The following is a 9,722-nucleotide window of genomic DNA, read 5'->3' as shown; positions in this document are numbered from 1 at the left end:
CTCCCCAACCCCGCCCCACAGGAAGAACTGTGTTCCCTGACACAACCCCATCATATGGCTTAACCCCCTCTACAACTCTCCATGGTCTGGTAATTCCCACGCATTAAACTGAGAACCCTACACGGAGTTGAAGTATTTGTCCTGAGGACCTGGCCAAACAATACACAGACACATACGGTTGATGCTTTCTATTTATCCTTCGGAATTATTTCATGTTTACTTGTTTCTCCCTCGCTATCTCTTTCACCACCAGACCACTCTTCATTACTTTCCAGTCCGAGAGGACTAGTTGGCCATTGATCTTCATGTCAAGCACCTTCTTAGGTTTTCTACGTTAGGTAAAGGGTGACACTCCATCATAAGTTTCTCAAAATCGGGGGTTTCCTTTCAAAACAGACAGAGGCACAGACACAGATATGTCAACCTATCCTCTCTGAACAACACTAAAGACAGCTCTAATCTTTCTAGTCAGTTCCCAGGAGAGAGAGTCTGTGAACTTTTACATTTCCTCTCTCAATTCAGTTCAGTCACACAGTCGTGTCTGACGCTTTGTGACCCCATGAATTGCAGCACACGAGGCCTCTCTGTCCACCACCAAATCCAGGAGTCTACCCAAACCTATGTCCATCAAGTCAGCGATGCCATCCAACCACCTCATCCTCGGTCGTCCCCTTCTCCTCCTGCCGCCAATCCTACCCAGCATTAGGGCCTTTTCCAATGAGTCAACTCTTCTCATGAAGTGGCCAAAGTATTGGAGTTTCAGCTTCAACATAAATCCTTCCAATGAACACCCAGGGTTGATTTCCTGTAGGATGGATTGATTGGATCTCCTTGCAGTCCAAGGGACTCTCAAGAGTCTTCTCCAACACCACAGTTCAAAAGCATCAATTCTTCAGCGCTCAGCTTTCTTGACCGTCCAACTCTCACATCCATACATGACCATTGATAAAACCATAGCCTTAACTAGATGGACTTTTGTTGGCAAAGTAATGTCTCTGCTTTTAAATATGCTATCTAGGTTCGCCATAACCTTCCTACCAAGGAGTAAGTGTCTTTTAATTTCATGGCTGCAGTCATCATCAGCAGTGATTTTGGACCCCCCAAAAATAAAGTCTGACACTGTTTCCACTGTTTCCCTATCTATTTCCCATGAAGTGATGGGACCAGATGCCATGATCTTAGTTTTCTGAATGTTGAGCTTTAAGCCAACTTTTTCACTCTCCTCTTTCACTTTCATCAAGAGGCTCTTTAGTTCTTCTTCACTTTCTGCCATAAGGGTTGTGTCATCCGCATATCTGAGGTTACTGATATTTCTCCCGGGAATCTTGATTCCAGCTTGTCTTTCCTTCAGCCCAGCATTTCTCATGATGTACTCCATGTATAGAGTTAAATAGTCAGGGTGACAACATACACACTTGACATACTCCTTTTCCTATTTGGAACCAGTCTGTTGTTCCATGTCCAGTTCGAACTGTTGCTTACTGACCTGCATACACGTTTTTAAACCACGTACCCCAATCTTCACCGTACAACTATTTACAAGAACTAGGACATGCAAGCAACCTATATGTCCATCGGCAGATGAAGGGTTAAGGGAGTTGGGGTACATAAACACAATGGTATGTTACTCAGCTCTAAAAAGGAATGCATTGAACTCAGTCCTAATGAGTTGGAATGTATATGGAGCCTATTAAACAGAGTGAAGTAAGTCAGAAAGAGAAAAAACAAATACGGCATGTTAACACAAATATATGGAGTTTAGGACCACGTAGATCGTACTGGACATCCAACATGCAGGACAGCAAATAAGACACAGACATATAAAGAACAGACTTTGGATTCCGTGGTGGAACGTGAGGCTGGGTTAATTTGAGAAAATAGCCCTGAAACATTTACATTACCTTATGCAAAATAGATGACCAGTGCAAATTTGATGTGTGAAGCAAGGCAACCAAAGTCATGTTGTGGGAAAACCCAGAAAGACAGGTAGGGGATGGCGGTGTGTGGTGGGTTCAGCATTTGGGGGGACACGTGTATATCTATGGGTGATTCGTGTTGGCCAATGTAAAGCAAAAATTGTCATGGTTTTGTAAAGTAATCATCCTCCAGGTAAAATAAATAAGTTAAAAGACTATTCTCCATAATCTTGCACAGTGGTCAGTATTCTCCGAATGAGAGTGGCAAGTGAAAAAAATGTAAAAAAAACAAAACCAGAAACAAGTGTGATGATCAAAATGGAATCAAATGATGGTCAGTGGGGAACAGCCTAGTGGAAAGGAGGCTCACAGACCTTTGTAGAAAGGGGACTTCAATAGTAGGTGGGCCTCAATTTAAGAGAAGCCTGAGGGTAGCCTTGTTGGCCATGGAATGCCAGTTCAGAGATGTGCAGCTGAGTCAGATATAAACTGGAGTGACATTGCCCTGACCAGGACACTTCATCTACCTCAAGCTTCTCTACTTAGAACCTGTTTTTCACTACAGTTCTCTACTCCTGCTGTCTCTTGTGGATTCCCTCGTTCTTTGGTGTTACTCTGCATTCCACGGAGTCTAACTTTCTCCACAAGTGAAATAAATGACCGAAGTTTCTGGAAAACACTTATGCCAGTGCCCGATTCCTGGGCTCCTCACCTCTCGTCCTCCCAGTACCTCTTGTGACAGAGCCTTCCTCCTCATATAGTACCGCACAGGATTGGGCCACAGATCCTTTAGGATGATCTGTCAGGGCAATCTGACAGAGCGAGGTCAGCACAGCGCTGGCCAGACCCTGAGCCCTTCCGTACACCGCCAAGAACCCCAACATACATCACCAGTTCTGGCCCAGTGACCGCGTGGGACCCTACCTCAGCAATCTGGTCAGATCCTGTGAAATTGTGGTCAAAGAACCAGTTGAAGAAGTTAATGCTGCTGTCGTGGTGCCTGTGGCTGTATGCCTTACATACAATTCGCTGGTTCCAGTGAATTACGGTGAAATGAGATGCTCAATATCCTGCAGGAAAAGGAGTATGGGAGAAAGACCTAAATCACTTTCCAATTCAACCTACAATTTTCTGCCCCCACTCCCCAAATCCAAGGAGCTGCCTCTTACCAGTGACATTAATGAGACAGTTCTTAACAATCACTTCATTCTGGAAATACCTATTCTTCCAGAAGAACAATGTGATGTTGCAGTGATGAGTGGGATGCCTGAGTTCTTCCACCTGCCAGGACAAAGTGTGGGGAATGGGGTAAGGGTGGGTGTGTGTGAAAACTCTTTAGAGAAGAGCTGTCCTTTCCTGTTTTCAGGGGTAAATCATGTCCTCTCCCCTCCCCAGTCACCTTCCCTCCACAATTATCAGTGTCCCCTGCCTGACCTTCAAGTTGGCCATGAAGTGAAGCATGTCTTCATCTTGGTCAGCCATCATAGCTGACATTTGGGGGTGGTTCATAAACTGCTTTAGGTCAAGGAGCCTCTAGATGCTAGAGGAAAAAAGTGCTGGAAGGACAAATCTAGTCAGATAGTGCCTAAAGAGTAGAATGGCACTATCTGACTTCAACTTGCGACGAGTTAACTCGTCACATTTCTGTTAACGCAGACTGTATGAAGGCATGACAAGCCCCAAGGCTGTACCTATGAATGCACTGCCAGGGGAGATTCTGTTCCTAACAGGAAAGGCCCTAAGCTCCATCTCAGCCTCCTAAAACTTAGCTTACTTCTGGAAAACAGGCACTCCTACGTACAAACAGGATGAGTATTTACTCATCGCAACCTCACCCCCAAATTCACTCAGCTTTTCAGAGAAGACCTGGATCCCAGATAAGCCTTTTCTCTGAAGAGTCCCTGGTGCTAATGACGATTCTGATTGGGACCTCTGCAAGTAAAGCCCAAGTAGCAATTTGTGCTAACCAGAACAGCAAGGACATCACACCTAATATCGGGAACAGATACACAGAACGGTAACCAATACACAGCATCCAAAAAATACATTTTGTACCAGAACTGCCAGATCTCTAAACTGCTTCTGCAATTACCCAGGTTAAAAAAAAAAAAATCCACAAGCACCACACCAAGGGATACAACTTCGACCCAGAATCCACAGATTCCCTGGATGATGGCACTTCTGTGTTCTAGACTCAGCTTCCTCCTCTGGCAGTTGTGTTTCAGGCGAGCGTGGGTCCTTTGGGCTATCTTATTCATGGAATCCAGCTCCAGCTGCAGGGCCGTCAGGGCCTCCAGTGTGGGCTGGTCCCTGCGGGCTCTGGGGCTTGGATGTTCCTGGCCCTGCTCCTGTGAGGACACCTGTTCCTGCTCCTCGTAGGCCACCAACTCCACCTCCTCCATGACGTCTAACACCAGCAGCTGGAACTCCTGCCCTAATCCCGCCAACTCTCCCTCCTCCCGGGCCACACCTTCCTCTACGCCTCCACCCAGAAGAGGGTGGCCTCCTCGCCTGGTGCACCACCTGGAGCCTGCATAGCCTCTGACGCCCTCACCATACTGGTAGGCCCCAGGGTCCCTCCCTCGTGAAGACCCAGGCTCACAATTAAGACCCAGGATCCCGGGGTGCTGCCGCCTTCCTCTGGCCCCGTCTCCACTCTCCATGGTGTTCTGGCCATAGCCCAGAGCCACGACGAAGCTGGACGTGAGACCACAGCCGGCGGCCGGCAAAGCCCGCCCACCGGCCGCAGTCTACGTGGCACAACCAACTGGTTACTTGCCCACAGTCAATGAGCAGGGAAAGGGAGACAGGCATGTGCAGAACCGTGTGTCACCACGCACAGGTAATATGGTGGCGGGAAGGAGCTGAACTCTATACCCTGACCCCCAGACCTCATCACAGAACCAATCAAATGGAGTCGAAAGGCGTTCGCTCATGGGACACACCCCTTGGAATTCTGGGCACGCAGGGGCCCAACTTGGCTCAGTGCACAGTGCGCCAGTCCACACAAGCCGTTTGCCTGACCCACAGTGTAGATGTGCCAGACCAGTGACTGGGCGAGCCAGGCCAGCTGGAGTCGAAGGCAAGGAATCTGAAGGTGACACTGCAGTCACCCTCAAGCTTGAAATTGCCACTGGGGCAGCGGGCGACTCTGTGTGCTCAGGGATTCACACAGGTGACACAGGGTTCGTGGGTACGTCAGGGACACAGGTGCTCACCTTGGATCTAAACGGCAAGCCACGGGCAGAGCGTGGGTTTGGTGGGGGTTGGGGGGCGGCGGGGGAGGCGCTGTTACCGCTGACCTCACCAAAGTTCACCGCCTGCAGAGTCCGTCCCTAACCGTGTGCCTTAGGCTTGAGCAGTGTCAGGAATGCAGCCATCCTCTGAAGATGAAGCAGCACACTTTCCTTGGCTTGCTCTTTGGGCCCCACAACGCAGCCCCAAGCCAAACCACCCTGGAGCCCCTGGCCTGCTCTCTGTCAGCTCTTGGCCTTTCCTCTGGCCCAGGGCTTAGAGCAGGCACCCCGGCGGCTAAGGATGTGCTCCTGCGGATGCACTTCCCAGAGAAGCAGAGCTCCTCCTGCAAGTGTTTTAAGTGGACCAAAATGCTCCTCCTGACCATTGCTTACTCTCTTCCTCTCGACCACATAGCTAACGTGGGCACACTCACGTTAAGTGCCTGGATAGATGCAATGCTCACAATCTGCCTCATAGGATGTCTGGTGTTTCACACTGAGCACCTACATTAGGCCACACACACACACACACACACACACACACAGGAACAGGTGACACAAGCACATAGGTGTACACACACACGTGTAACGCACAGGGAACAAATGCAAACAGGTGTTTCAGAGACTGAAGAACCAATGGTTTACAGGAAATGCAAAGATTTCCTTATTTCTCATAGGGAAATGTTCATTCTGATCATCAGATGTGAAATGTAGAGAAATTCAAGTTTCATGAAGGAAAATTAGTGCCTAGATTTTGATGCAGTTAATATAGAGAACTCCATATTTCATGGTGGAAAGTCATTATTTTCTATATAAGAAATACAAAGAATTAAGTATTTCACGATGAAACACTGGTGCCCAGAATTTCTTTTATGAAATAGAAATCCAATTCCCTGTTGGTTCCCATATCTTAATTGCATACTTCATGTCAGTAAAATTTCATTGAGATTTTCACATAGGAAATGTATACAACTTCAGAGTTCAGGCAGCAAAGCATACGCTCAACTTTTCATAACTGAAATATCTGAAATTCCCCATTCATGTAGGAAAACGTGTGCACAGATATCCACATGTGAATCAGACAAGATTCCATATATGATGAAAAAATTATACAGGTAGATTTTCAAACATGAAGTACGTATTTCCTATTTCATGTAGAAAAATCTGCACCCATGTTCTCACATGTGAGATAGAGAAAATTACATATTTCATACAGAAAAATCATCTTTCAGATTTTCCTCAGCACGAAGCAGGGAATGCAAAGCAGTGCTCTGGAACAACCCAGAAATATAGCGTAGGAGGGGATGTGGGAGAGGCTCCAGGATGGGCGGGACCCCGATATACTTATGGCTTATTAATGTTGATGCATGGCAGAAGCCATCACGATATTGTATAGTAATTAACCTCCAGTTAACATTTAAGAAAATGTTACAGTTTGAAAAAAGTGAAAGAACAAGGCCTCTCGACTCAGCTCTGTGGTGACCTAAATGGGAAGGAAATCCAAAAATGAGGGGATGTATGTACACTTAAAATGGATTCACTTGGACATACATACTCAGAAACTAAAGCAACATTGTAATGCAACTATAGCCTGATGATAATTGTTTCAATCATATTATACGTCAAGTATAATTCCAGCAGTGAATAAATAAATGGTAGCCTCGTTTGCAATATATATCCATGGGGACATTATTCTAAGTTAAATATTTCAGTTAGAGGAAGATGAAATCTTTTACATCACATGACATTGTGAAGTTGAAATCCCTGCATTATAGAAACAGAGTACAATGTGGTCCTCGGGCTACTGGAAATGGCCCATGATGGTCCAAGGTGCCAACTTTTAGTCATCGGTTGAATAAGCTCATCAAGGAAGATACTGTAGTAGAGGCAGGATGGAAAACGGTGCTGCAGGCCTCAGCCCAAGACCTTTAGTGGAGTTAGAAACCCCAACACCACCCACAGAAAGCCTCTGAGCAGAGTGTAGTGAGATATATTACAGCCTTCCCACAGAGCCCTCTAGGCCCTTGGGCCTTGGGATGGGGAATGAACTGTGGAGCTTGGGAACAGGCTGTGTCTTGCAGAGTCCCAGAGCCTTTGCTGAAGCCACTGACTGGTTTGGCCCAGGTTTCAAAGCAATGGCCAATGTGTTCCATTCCCACCTCCATGACTGAATGGTTGTGGCAATCTGCATGGGTCACAGTCTACAGGACCCAGCTCTCCAACTGGGTAGACTGAGGAGGCTAAGGGTCAGCTACATGCTGGATACCTGGCTCCCTCATTGAAGGTGGCTGGACAGTGTATAGGGGCCTTGGAAAGAGGAGGGCACAGAGAGCTGAGAACTGCCTCTTCCACCTGGGACTGGGCACTGCTAGAAGTAACAAGAGTGGGTGCTAGATGAATGCTCCATGACTAGGATAACCGGCCTGCACAGGGAACCCCCACATCCCAACCAGTACCGTGGAGGGTGAATGTCAATCATGGGACCTATCCTTTCGGGAAATAGGGAATAGGGAATAATATTTGCTTCCTTCAAGGCTTACAGGAACACAGTTAGCCTACCACCACTTACTTCAAGAACACAAGATCTGACACCAAGAAATTTGCAAGAGCTAATCACAACCATCCCTCACCTTTCCTATACATAGCCTTTGCTGAACGCTTTGAGGGAGTTTTTTTTTTTTTTCTTTTCTGTTTTCCATTGCCTTAGGCTTTTATTCTTTTTTAATACAAGCATTTAAAATTATGAACACTTCTAGACATGTATCTCATGAATTCTGATACACTGTGTTTTTATTATCACTGAGTTAAAATATTTTCTAATTTTTCTTTTTATTTTTTACCTCTTTTTAAAAATTTATATCAATTGGAGGCTAATTACTTTACAATATTGTAGTGGCTTTTGCCATGCATTCATGTGTAACAGCACTGGGTGTACATGCGTTCCCCATCCCGACTCTCCCACATCCCTCCCCATCCCATCCCTCAGAGTCATTCACCCCAGTGCACCAGCCCTGAGCACCCTGTCTCATGCATCGAACCTGGACTGCCGATCTATTTCACATACTATACATGTTTCAATGCTATTCTCTCAAATCATCCCACCCTCACCTTTTCCCACAGAGTCCAGCAGTCTATTCTTTACATCTGTGTCTCTTTTGCTGTCTAACATATAGGGTCATCATTACCATCTTTCTAAATTTCATATATATGCATTAATATACTGTATTGGTGTTTTATCTTTCTGGCTTACTTCGCTCTGTATAATAGGCTCCAGTTTCATCCACCTCATTAGAACTGATTCCAATGCATTCTTTTTAATGGCTGAGTAAAATTCCATTGTGTGCATGGATCAGAGACTTCTTCTCCATTTGTCTGATGATGGACATCTAGGTTGCTTCCATGTGCTAGCTATTGTAAACACTGCTTTGAATAACATTGTGGTACATAAGTCTCTTTTGGTTCTGGTTTCCTCCATGTGTATGTCCAGCAGTGGGATTGCTGGGTCATATGGCCATTCTATTCACAGTTTTTTAAGGAATCTTCAGGTTTCCTTTTCACTGGGTGCTCTGGACCTTCGGGTAAGAAAGGAGCTGTAGTTGGGTGTCACCTAGGCTGTCTAACCAAAGCACTCCTTGCTGGGTTGCCCATTTGGTTAGGTCATTGAGTGACGTGGATGAACTATGGAGTCCATATCTTTCTTGGGTTCTTCCAGGCAGCTAGTCTAGCTCATCGATTTGTTATTGTCAATAAGGAGTTACAGAGGACTTCCTATCCCCCCTGCACTGTGCAAAGATTGCCCTGGAAGGTTGAAATTGTTATCAAACCCATTGTCCAGGGGAAGAAACTGAGGCTCAGAGAGGTAGTTCACCGATTCAGGGTCACACAACTAATAGAAGCAGAGGAGTAGGATCTGAATTCACCTCCTTTGGGCTCCAGTATCCAAGCAAATGTGGTCATGCTTGTCATTCTTGGGTCCGACCTTTAGTTGCCAACTGCACCAGCCCTGAGATCCAGAAATCAAACCAGATTTGGTTTTTAGATTCTTTCCCTTTGAGCCCTTGCGGAGGTGGATATAGTTCACTCCTGATCCTGCTGGGCTGTTTGTGGCTCTTACCCTTTTACGATTTTCTCTTCCATGATCCCACTCATGGTAACCCTTGCTCTAGAATGAAGACAATACAGAGTTGATGGGGATTTCCTCTTTTCAAACTTGTAGGGTAACGGATTATTTACCTACAGATGGATGACGCTCACTACTGGGAGTAGGAAACATAAACAGGTTAAATGAAACTATTGATAGAAATAGACTTTTCCCCATTTTTGCTTGTATATGTAGGAAACTCCTGTTGTTTGATCAGTTTTCCTTTTGTTTGAGACATGGAAATGGGTGCCTTTCCTCTGGACTCAGTAACAAGTAGAAAAACAGGAGAAGCACAATGGTGGTTGACTCTGCTTCAGGGCAGGGAGCCAGATGGGGGCTGGGCAGCTGGGTGACCTGGAAACAGTGCTCCCCCAACCGAAAAGGGACAGTAGTTCTCAGCCTCAGCCAGCCTTGAAGCCTTGTGACCCA

General features: G+C 46.1%; 1 pseudogene; it reads right to left on the bottom strand.

Moving 5' to 3' along the window:
- Window positions 1-303: 303 nt before the first annotated feature.
- LOC145537734 (testis-specific Y-encoded protein 3-like) lies at window positions 304-5,628 on the bottom strand (annotated as a pseudogene).
- Window positions 5,629-9,722: the final 4,094 nt, after the last annotated feature.

Source organism: Giraffa tippelskirchi, chromosome Y (assembly GCF_054371585.1).
Source record: "Giraffa tippelskirchi isolate mGirTip1 chromosome Y, T2T-mGirTip1v1.2.pri, whole genome shotgun sequence".
NCBI classification, from domain to species: domain Eukaryota; kingdom Metazoa; phylum Chordata; class Mammalia; order Artiodactyla; family Giraffidae; genus Giraffa; species Giraffa tippelskirchi.
Note: the sequence above shows the minus strand (reverse complement) of the source record. Positions and strands in the feature narration are given on the sequence as shown.